We start from the raw sequence: 11,311 nt of genomic DNA on the forward strand, positions 1-11,311 counted from the left end.
TGTTTGAAAAAATGGCGACCGCTTTCCAAACATGTTTGACGTTAGCAAGTCGTTCAGAAGCATAAAGCGCAAACTGATTGCCAACGTTTGCATCTGGTGAACGCACCAATTGCTCATGTTCATCTCGATACCATGCTCATGCATGATACCATGCTCATCTCGAAGAGAAGGGAGTCGTGACGAAACTGGAGACCCAAGTTCGTAATGGTTCGTAATGTCCGAATGATGTCCGATTAGTTTGAATTGCTCGCGGTTGTATTGGCTCCGTGCGTGTCCCCTCTACTTACAGTCACGTGACACGCTGTCAGATTTTGTCAGGACGTATTAACATTGAGTCTATTTTGTTAAACTTGAATATTTTATTTTGTAGTGATAATAACCGAATACAATTGTTAGAATTCATTAGTTATTAATTTATACTGTAATTTATAGTGCAACAAAAATATTTTCTTTTTCGTTAATAAAGATTTATTGACATAAACTGCGATAGTGAGGTTATGTATACAAAATCAAACTGATAATCAATATTGAAAATAGAAGAATTTATATCAGATAGTGCGTTTTTATTTTCTGTTTATATTAATACATAAGATCACTAGCGGGACACGGCATTTTTTTTAAATGTCTCATTTAAACATACACAAAGCGTCCTGATAAAATTTTAAAAACCGCCACCATGAGCAGGTCGGTCGATTTTGCTTTGACACTTCGTTAACGCTCAGAGCGAATAGTCCAGGCTGTATGGTGGCCCTGTTAGGTAAATTATTCCGATTCGATATTTTTTTGCACAAACTTACTAAAAAAGAATTCCTTATAAAAAATCCACAGGGTGCCGCGGTCAGAAAATTGTTTAAACATTTTTTTTTAAATTGAAACAGACTGTATGGACTGTATGACTTGTACACACTTCTAAATAGGTCAAACCGGCAAACAGGTGTATGTTCTCAAAGAAATTGAAAGTGTGTAAAAAACACTTTTCTTTACACACTTTCAATTTCTTTGAGAACATACACCTGTTTGCCGGTTTGACCAATTTTTTTAAAACAAATTCAAAAAATAAATTTTTTTAATTCGTTCATTGTTTTTACATAAACGCGAAAATCGCCATTTTCAAGGCTTAATAACTCAATTAATAGTTATGTTTATGATATAAGTATTAAAAGTACAATTTTAAGGCACGCATGTGAAGGTTTTCGCTTCGCTTCCGTGCTCCGTGTAATAGGGCTTTTCATCGATTGTCATTTGTTTCGAGCTTCTGTCACATGTTGTATACTCTGTGTATAATATTATACGACACGGATTATACGACATTTGACGGAAGCTCGAAACAAATGACTGTGAATGAAAAACCCTATTCGCTTCGCTCATTCTGCAATTCACATAAGTTCCTTAAAATATACTTACTTTTAACACGTATATCATATGTACAATATGTACAATTCTTTCTACAAGCGTGTTAAAAATGTTTAATTTAAAGTTAAAAAAAAGGTTAAATCTTAGAAGTTTAAATTAAATTTTAAAAAACCTTTGATTCATTGAAAGGAGATAGTTTTAAATTGCATCGTATATTACGGACCTTAGCAACAATTGTTGACTTAATAGGGCTTTTCATCGATTGTCATTTGTTGTGGGCTTCTGTCATGTGTCACATAATATTAATATATCTACGTCATACGTCTTTGGTTTGCATCATTAAGCCGCAGTCTCTCTTATGCGATTGTCGCATGCGTTTGACGCAAGCAGCAGTCGCAAGCGATGTTCTGTGCACTCCTCAAATGTAAACTTTATGCGGCCGGTCTGTCTTGTGCGTCCGACGCGAGGAATCGCATGCGCCTGCTGCATCGACTGGTGATGATAGCAGTGCTTTGCAGTGACTGCATGCGTCCATTTCATAAAACAACAAAAAATTTGACATAGAATTTAAAAGTTTGTTGTTTATTGTTTATCAACTTATGATAATGAGGTTCGAGGTTAAGAAGCTTTGTTAATTAATATTTTAATAATACGTAATTCCAGATATAAATAAGCAATATGCTGTTGTTTTCATAATTGCACAGAGAATAAACATTTTGCACTTTAATGTGACACCAAGTTTTTCTTCTGGTGTTATCACTCTCTTTACCATTCTTGTAGGAGATTTCGTTATGTCTTCCTTAATAGCACATAACAAGAAATTAATGGAACTGGTTCTTCGTCACGCGAAAGAAACTGAAACTTGGTCTCATTATCAACCATATATTTACTTATTAAATTGGTTTGGTATCCTTCTTCAACCCTATTCACATACATTTCATCAGTTTTACTCTTTTTTGGTTTACCTTCATATGAGAGCATCATTTTTAAAAGGTTCTCTTCCAATTCTTGCTCTTTTAATATGTGAAGATAAACCTGTCTCTGTAGATACCCCATTATTATTATCACTAAATTAATTACTACTTACTATTACCGTTGATTGATAAATATAGAGGGGTATATTCATCCAGTATATTCATCAATAAGCGTTATTACTATTACTACTACCTACTAATTATAAATTACTAAATATTACTATTATTATAAATGACTAATGAATATTATTAATTACTAAGGATTACTATTATTATAAATTACTAAATATTCCTATTATTATTAATTACTAAGTATTACTATAATTATAAATTATTAAAAATAGTATTATAAATTACTATGAAGCAATTTTACTGTTATCGGTGCTATCCTTTATCAGATAATATATAACATAACCTTTAACCTATTATTTTTAAAATTCCCGCTTTTCATCAGCTGTTCTATCTGATGCGTCTAAACGCACAAGAGAGACCACCCCAACCACTGCGTTAATTGCTTGCGACTACTGCTTGCGTCGAACGCATGCGACAATCGCATAAGAGAGACTGCGGCTTTAGGGAGTTTTTGTTGCTACGTAACGTACATCTCCGTATACGTAAAGCAACTAACGTGTCGTAGAGGATGAATGTTAAAATAGGTAGTTTTTGTAACTGCCTTAACGTAACGTAAAGCAAATCGTAAAGTCATTTTTAAATTCCGTTGACATTCAAAATAATAAAACAATGTTCACACAATATACATTTAATATACAAATGTAAAAAAAGATAAATGAATGATGAAATTGTATGGTTTTAATTGCTTCTATTTAAATATAAAAATATTATGTTTCCTTAAGCCGCAGTCTCTCTTATGCGATTGTCGCATGCGTTCGACGCAAGCAGCAGTCGCAAGCGATGTTCTGTGCACTCCTCAAATGTAAACTTTATACGAGCGGTCTGTCTTGTGCATCTGACGCGTCGGACGCACAAGACAGACCGCTCGTATAAAGTTTACATTTGAGGAGTGCACAGAACATCGCTTGCGACTGCTGCTTGCGTCGAACGCATGCGACAATCGCATAAGAGAGACTGCGGCTTTAGGTTAAAATTTTTTTATTTTTGTTTATACCTACTTTTTAGTTGTAAATTATTGTATACCTACATCAGAATTCCAGTAGGTATAATGTAAATAATGTGGTAATATTTATTTGAAAATTTTACTGAAACTAGGTCATTTGTTTATCTAGTTATTAATTGTGGTGATCACTGTATTTCTTAAATTAATACAAGATTTGTTTGTTTTGCTTTATTAATAGACAACTTAAAAACAGTAAAATTTTAAATCTATTATGAAGTTCCAATTACAAACACAGAATAATTCTACTCAAATAGACTAAACCAATAACCAATATAACCTTAAAATGTTTATAAACGGGTAGTACGCTGATGAAATGTTCATTTGGTAGGTAATCGGGCAAGATCCTCGTGTGCATTCGGTGACTTTCGGCTCGATAGGGATGCGTATGAACCTAACGTACCAGCCCGTAACCTTAGGTAATACGTATCACGATACGGGAGTTCAACCATTATGCGCAAGCGTATATGTCAAAAAGATGCGTTACGTTTACGTATTTGTGTGCACAAAAACTCCCTATTGGTATATAACAATAACGTACGTCGTAGATATATTAATATTATGTGACACATGACAGAAGCTCGAAACAAATGACTTTGAATGAAAAACCCTATTGATTACTAGAATGTACGTAGTCCCGATGCAGTGTTACCAGATCTCCTGTTTTAGCAGGAGATCGATCTACTGTTTTCATACTTCTTCTCCTGTTCTCCTGTTTTCAATCTCAAATCTTCTGTTATATTTTCCACTAGAATATGGTATGTTGGTATTACATTTGAGAGATTATTTAACGTTATCAGACAAGTTTAAACATTTTTTGTGAAACCTGAATTTATTTAAGCTTTGTTCGAGGAGACAGTCCATCACTGGTTTCTGACTGATTCGCATGCGCAGTTCCGTTTTCAAGCGCTTGAAAACGGAACTGCGCATGCGAATCAGGCAGAAACTAGTCATGGACTCAACGGACTGTCTTGCTTCAGTTCTATTAATTACTGCTTAATTAATTAAATAATTAATTACCTAATTAATGGGCTTGAAAAATAGCCGTAAGATAGTTATTTTCTGCAATTTAAATACATTTTATTGTTTTATTTGAAATTATTAAAAATCTCCTGTTTTCTATTGTTATTTTAGGTTTGTTCCAACATAAACTTTTGGACGGTCCAGAAACCGTCACGAAACTACTTGTACCGTTTGTTGTGCGCATGTTCGTAATTGTATCGCCCAGTTATCGTCCCATGACGGTAATCATAAGGTTTGTTCCAACATGAACTTTTGGACGGTCCAGAAACCGTCACGAAACTACTTGTACCGTTTGTTGTGCGCATGTTCGTAATTGTATCGCCCAGTTATCGTCCCATGACGGTAATCATATATTTGTTATTTTTGTTGGTGACAGCTTGTGTGCTTTTAGTCGATCAAAGGCTCAAAAACTTTAAAGAATTAAATCCTAGTGCGCAAGTCAGTCCAACCAGCACATTATGCATTTGCCCGATTACTGAAATGATCATCACGAAACCGTCACCGAAAGATCACAATTCTTGTTGGAACAGTGGGAAGGACGATCCGATGACGATCATATTTTTGTTGGAACGGATTTTGTTTACTGCGCAGAAGCGTTACCGTTTCGTGACGGTTCTCGGTCGTGTTGGAACAAACCTATATATTTGTCATTTTTGTTGGTGACAGCTTGTGTCATCACGAAACCGTCACCAAAAGATCACAATTCTTGTTGGAACAGTGGGAAGGACGATCCGATGACGATCATATTTTTGTTGGAACGGATTTTCTTTACTGCGCAGGATCGTTACCGTTTCCTGACGGTTCTCGGTCGTGTTGGAACAAACCTGGTGTTAGCGATTGTACACAGAATCCCACCCCTGAATCTTATTTTCGGTAATGACATTGGGAAATTGTAACAAAATGTCTAAAAATTAATTTAGAAATGGGGTAAATACTATTAAAAAGCAAATTTTATTTTAGTCATAAGAAAATGTTGAAATATACCAAAAATCTACTAAAAAATATTGCCTACTAGAATTTTTTAAAAAATATCAAAAATCTACCAAAAAAGTAGAAATCTACTAAATGTGGCAACGTTGCACTAACAGCTGTGGCGAAAACCGTCAAATCCCCTCTCCTCTACCCATGGCGCGCCATTTAAATTTATGAGATAAATGCACAAAACTGCCACTAACAGCGCTGGAGAAAGCTGTCAAATCCCCTCTACCCATCGGCTCATGGCCAATCCCCTCTACGTACGAGCTGGGAGAGATTAAATGTCCAGCAAACGACGGCACTGTTGCCAGATTTACCTTTTTCCTTTTAGCGGGAATTTTAAAATTAGTCTAATGCCACTTTGGTTTTAAGAGAGTTCTGTATTCTTAAATTTATAACCTTACTTTTACAAGTAATTAGGATTATTTTATTTACATGTAAATATTGAAACAAGTATTGTACTGTGTCATAATTTAAAACTCATGTTGCAGTATTTTGAAAAAAAATGAAGCTCAAAAGAAATATACTTATACAGTACAAATGATTTTTTAATGGGAATGGAAATTTACGATTTCAAAGGTGAAAATGTGTTGGGATAGTATAGATGGACACTTTTATTTTAGTATTAAGTGGTTACATAATTATTCAGAATATTAATAAAATTACTAGTAATTTGAATTAGTTTTAATATGTATTATAATAATATTAATCCTCATCATGTATCTGGCTAAATAGCTAAGCGCTAAAGCCGCAAAATAAAAAAATTGAAAAAAACATTCTTAGTGGCCTAGCACCTTTACTTTGCCTGGGGCGAGGCGAGTTAATAAATTCTATTTTCTTATTGCAGTAATTTTGTGACGGCTTAAGAAGTTACATTAATGATGTCTTTAGGCTGTGAAATTTTAACCGTAGAAAGACATCTTTATGACTTGTATTTACATGATATAGGGCTTTTCACTCAGTCATTTGTTTCGAGCTTTTGTCATGTGTTGTCTAATATTAATATATCTATGTCATATGTTATTGATATTGCCAATGATACAAACCAAAGACATATGACGTAGATATATTAATATTATGTGACACTTGACTGAAGCTTGAAGTAAATGACAATCGATGAAAAGCCCTATTCAATAGGGCATTTCATTCACAGTCATTTGTTTCGAGCTTCTGTCATGTGTCACATAATATTAATATATCTACGTCGTACGTTATTGGTATATACCAATGATACAAACCAAAGACGTATGACGTAGCGTAGATACATTAATATTATGTGACTCATGACAGAAGCTCGAAACAAATGACAATCGATGAAAAGCCCTATTGGCGTCTGCATATCAGGATCCGGTAATACTATATTATTTATCTATGATCAGGATATTGCTGGGTGTACACAAGTAAACAACACTTTTTTGATTAAAAGGTTTATTTCATTAAATCAAAACTTACATGGATACAATTTAAATAAGATATTTTTTCTATTTAAGGCAATATAATATAAGATATATATTTTAGTATAACTCTCCTACATTAACAAGCTTTAACACATTCAGTGGCCATGACGTATGGGTAGCATCACGAAGGTTTTACGGAAGGTACTGACGACACATAAGTTATGTGAGTAGTACTGTGTAACTAAATAAATGATTTAAGTATGTGGTACCAGCCAAGTGGAGCTTGTTCGAGATGGGCACCAAACATGTTAATCTGGTCATGCACAGAGACTTATACTATAATATGTTATATCTCATATTGCTCACTATTGTAATGAGTGAGCCTGCATACACGAACTATAATATATTATTATGGTTCTGTGTATGCAGGCTCACTCATTACTACTGTAGTGAACAATATGAGATGTAATATTATGAGATATACCTATTATATATTATGGTATAGCTCTCCATGAGTGCCAAGTTTTAAACTTAACTTATAACAACTAATGGATACCCTTTTATCCAAAATTTTATGAAAATTTTGAATGGTCATATTGGTATTAATTCCACAACCCCTTCCTATAACAATAGGCCCATTGTTGGATGTTATTGTAGTAGTTCTACTGGAAATACTTACTAAAATTGTATGTATCTACATCACTTAGAAGTCTACCCAAAAAGCTATTAATACTCTCTAAACCATCATTAATACATCTTGTATACATAATAGTATTTTTTTCAGAATCAGATATTTTATTAAGATTTACTTACCATGCCCTATCTATGTGCCAGGCACTTAACAGTCTATTAGGAGCAATACCCATTACATTTGACGAGGCATTGTAAAAGGTGTCGCTTATGCCTGATATGAAAACATTTGACTATACATATAATACCAACACAGACATGTATTTAAAAAAATTGGTAAATTAAAGTAGGTATCTTTTCTATTTGAAAATAAGAAAGCAGTACAAAATCCATTCCCAAATTCATCTTTTACTAATACTGTCAATAAGTTCAAAGTCATAGGAATTGAGCCCATGAGTTCCATCGATTGCTATAAAGGATTTACCAAACTTAATTAACATTTCCTTTTGGCACAGTATTAAGGAAATAAGACAAAAATCATAAATGTTAAATTCAGAATGAATATCCATTAGTATGCCCTGTTGTTTGTAAAATAATATTGGACATGAGTCTGTAAGCATTCAACCCAAAAATAAACACTGGTTGCATCATCATTGTACATATACCCATCTTTCAAATCAATGCCATAAGAGAGTTTAATGTTTGTGATATCTTTTCTTGTAAGTAAATCAATTCTTTTTAATTCGCCTCCTATGCTATTATGCTATCCTGAACAGTCTGAAGTTTACTAAAAAAAGTAAAATATAGGTATAGGAGAATCAAACACACTAGTTTGAAATTGTAAACTGTAGTAAATATTCATGAGTAATATTTAAAAAGTGGTTTAGTGACCTCATAACTGAAAAATTTGTATAAAATGAGTTACTTCGGTTTTCGCTTTAGAATAAGTGTATCAGCACCTAATAAACAGCTTTTAGAGCTGGGAAAGCCTTTTGGAAGCCTTCCGGAAACTTTCCCAGTTGTAATCGCTGTTTAATAGCTGCCGATACACTTATTCTAAAGCGAAAACTGAAGTAACTCATGTTATAAAATTTTTTCAGTTACGAAGTCCTGCCTTTCGGCTGTCGATATGCAAATATTTTACTTACATTTTTGAAGAAAGTCTCAAAATAAACTTTGAAGAGATATTTATCTGATTTTGGTATTTATGTAAGTGCTCTATATCATCCTCATGCCCGTAATGTGTTTTAAAATAGTTTCAATATTTTTAGATACTATTATTCGACTAGTACACCAAATAAACATTTTGCAGGATCCTTGGGATTTTAAAGCTCTTTCTCTATCTTGTTTTGTAAAATAATTTTTTGAGGATCACATACATATACATTCATAATAAGATGTTTCATGTTCTTGTTCTCTTCCTGTGCCATCCATACAGTGCAAATCTAAAAAAAAAACAACATAACAGGTGATTACATGGGCATTTATACTACTTACAGCTTACTTTGTATCTAATCTATTATCTAGTATTACTCTATTAGTATCTACCTACATAAAACTATCTTTGAAATCTAAATTTTTGATATCAACATCAACCTTAATACTTAAAAAATAAATAATAATGTGGAAGTTACACGTACCTACCTAAAAGTTTTTGAATTGCAATTTTATCAACTGGAAAAGACTGCAACATAATGAGTTTGAAATTATGACACAGCACAATATTTATTGTTTCAATTTACATGTAAATAAAATAATAATAATAATCCTAATCACTTGTAAAAGTAAGGTTAAGATTTTTGACTTGAGAAAACAGAACTGTCAAATTAAAACCAAACTGCTATAAAATTTTAAAATTCCCGCTAAAAGGAATCTGGCAACATTGCCGTCGTTTGCTGGACATTTAATCTCTCCCGTACGAGCTCACAGCGTATAATACATCACACCAATTCGATGGTTATAACCATTGATATAAAAATACCCAGGATAGAACCTATGAGCCAAATTCTGGCGTCCAAAGTAGCTGATAAAAAGTAGCTCATAACTTGACATAACAATGGCCGACTCTTGGTTTCCGGAATAATTTCTTGATTTACCAACAGGAATGCATTAAATTATTGACTTAATACTTGCTTAATACATAATGTTACCTGTTTTACATTAAAATATGTCACTAAATAAAATATTTATTATTTATTAACCACATAAACACCTGTCAACGCCAACTTCACGTCAGAAATTGTAAACAGTATGTGACGTCAGTTCCGTCCCAGATTAGATGCATGTAAAAGTATACACAGTTAGACCGCTTGGTTATAACATAACTACAGGATAACTTTACGTTAACGATAACTTCGGTCATCCATCACAGGGCAGATTATTTATAATTCGAGTGTGTACCAACTGCACAGATTAGCAGATATATAATCGGAACGTAAATTTTCCGACCGGCAATGGCCCGGTACAAGCAACAGCAACAGTATGCAAAACGCGTACTATATTCAACCAGTTCAAACAGGAAATTTTATGCAACCTCAGCAAGGGTACCAGGTTATAAATTCAATGATACCAAACAATCAACAACAGCCATATCTCCAAAATCAATTTCCTTTAATCTAAAACCAAAATACTCTTTTACAAAATTCCCACCCAATATTACCAACCAATATTACCAATATAATAATATAATTCTCCCAACCAATATTACCAGCAACCTCAAATATGAATAATATTTATCATCCAAGTTATCCACCCAAGGGCGGATCCAGGACCGATTTTCGGGAGGGGACATGAACTTTTTTAGGGAGGTGTACCGGAGGGTCTGGGGGTAATTTTTAAAAATTAGGATTACAATAGTGAGTTTTAAGGCACTTTTCACACACTTTTGAGGACCATAGAGACATTCAAAACTTATAGTAATTAAAATATTATTAAAGTACCGGATCCTACACATTTCTTCGGATCCATGTGCAGTTCGTTCAACAAGTTTAATACTATTTTTCCCCATACTTCTACTGTCAGGCCTTGTTCTTCCCCTCTTTATAGATGATTTTCACTAATTATTTTTATATTCTCATAGGCGCCAATGAACTTGACAAAGTCTTCACGAATGTTGTTATTGTGTATGTATCTCAAATTTAGAGAAAGATGTTCCACGTGGGATACGTCGGTCATTTCTTCAAATATGACAGAGTAATAATTTGCACTTTGAACCTGATTAATTATTTGTTCAATTATTTCTTCACCACAACATGTTATCAATTGATTTTGACTGGTGCTACTAATGTATGTTGCTCGGGAAGATGCAGTGGATAGCAGTGGCTATCCACTGCTATCCCTTTAGGTCAATTGGTCAATGACCTCCCTGTAATAATTGTACGATCAAACGATTATAATGTAATTATTTCCTTAAAAACAGAAAATGTTCTGTATTAAAAATGTTCGGAATACAATAGTATCGTTCAAAGTTAAATTTTGCTTTTATTGTATTGACTTTTCAGTCATTTTGTTGTTGTAAAATATAGCGACAAAGATTCCGCCAAAAGATTACCGATAAATAAACATGAAATACGAGCTGTTTGACGGTACCGAATAGCCAAATTTATCTTTGACTGAAACTACCGCAATATTACTCTTAAACAGCTAAATACGAACATTCACGATGGTCAAGAAATTTATTTGACCTCACTGTGAGAATACAGCACTTTGAATCCGAACGTTCACGAAAATACGCACTTATATGCAAGTTGGTACTAAATCGTGGTCATTGACCGTAGACCGTAGGTATCGTTTTCGTTGTTGAGCGGTAGGTATTCGAACGATCACAA

The 11,311-nt window shown here is 33.6% G+C and overlaps 1 long non-coding RNA gene across 2 annotated transcripts; it reads right to left on the bottom strand.

Annotated features, from left to right (window-relative positions):
- Positions 1 to 6,622: 6,622 nt before the first annotated feature.
- Positions 6,623 to 9,305, bottom strand: LOC126884434 (uncharacterized). Of its 2 annotated transcripts, none has more exons than XR_007698031.1 (4): positions 9,125 to 9,305; positions 8,633 to 8,929; positions 7,310 to 8,271; positions 6,623 to 7,237 (listed from the first exon to the last, which is right to left on the bottom strand). It is a non-coding gene; the product is annotated as an uncharacterized LOC126884434 (long non-coding RNA). The 2 variants fall into 2 exon arrangements; XR_007698030.1 differs by having other exon boundaries at positions 9,129 to 9,304.
- Between the last annotated feature and the right edge of the window lie 2,006 nt (positions 9,306 to 11,311).

This window comes from Diabrotica virgifera, chromosome 5, assembly GCF_917563875.1.
Source record: "Diabrotica virgifera virgifera chromosome 5, PGI_DIABVI_V3a".
Lineage (NCBI taxonomy): Eukaryota > Metazoa > Arthropoda > Insecta > Coleoptera > Chrysomelidae > Diabrotica > Diabrotica virgifera.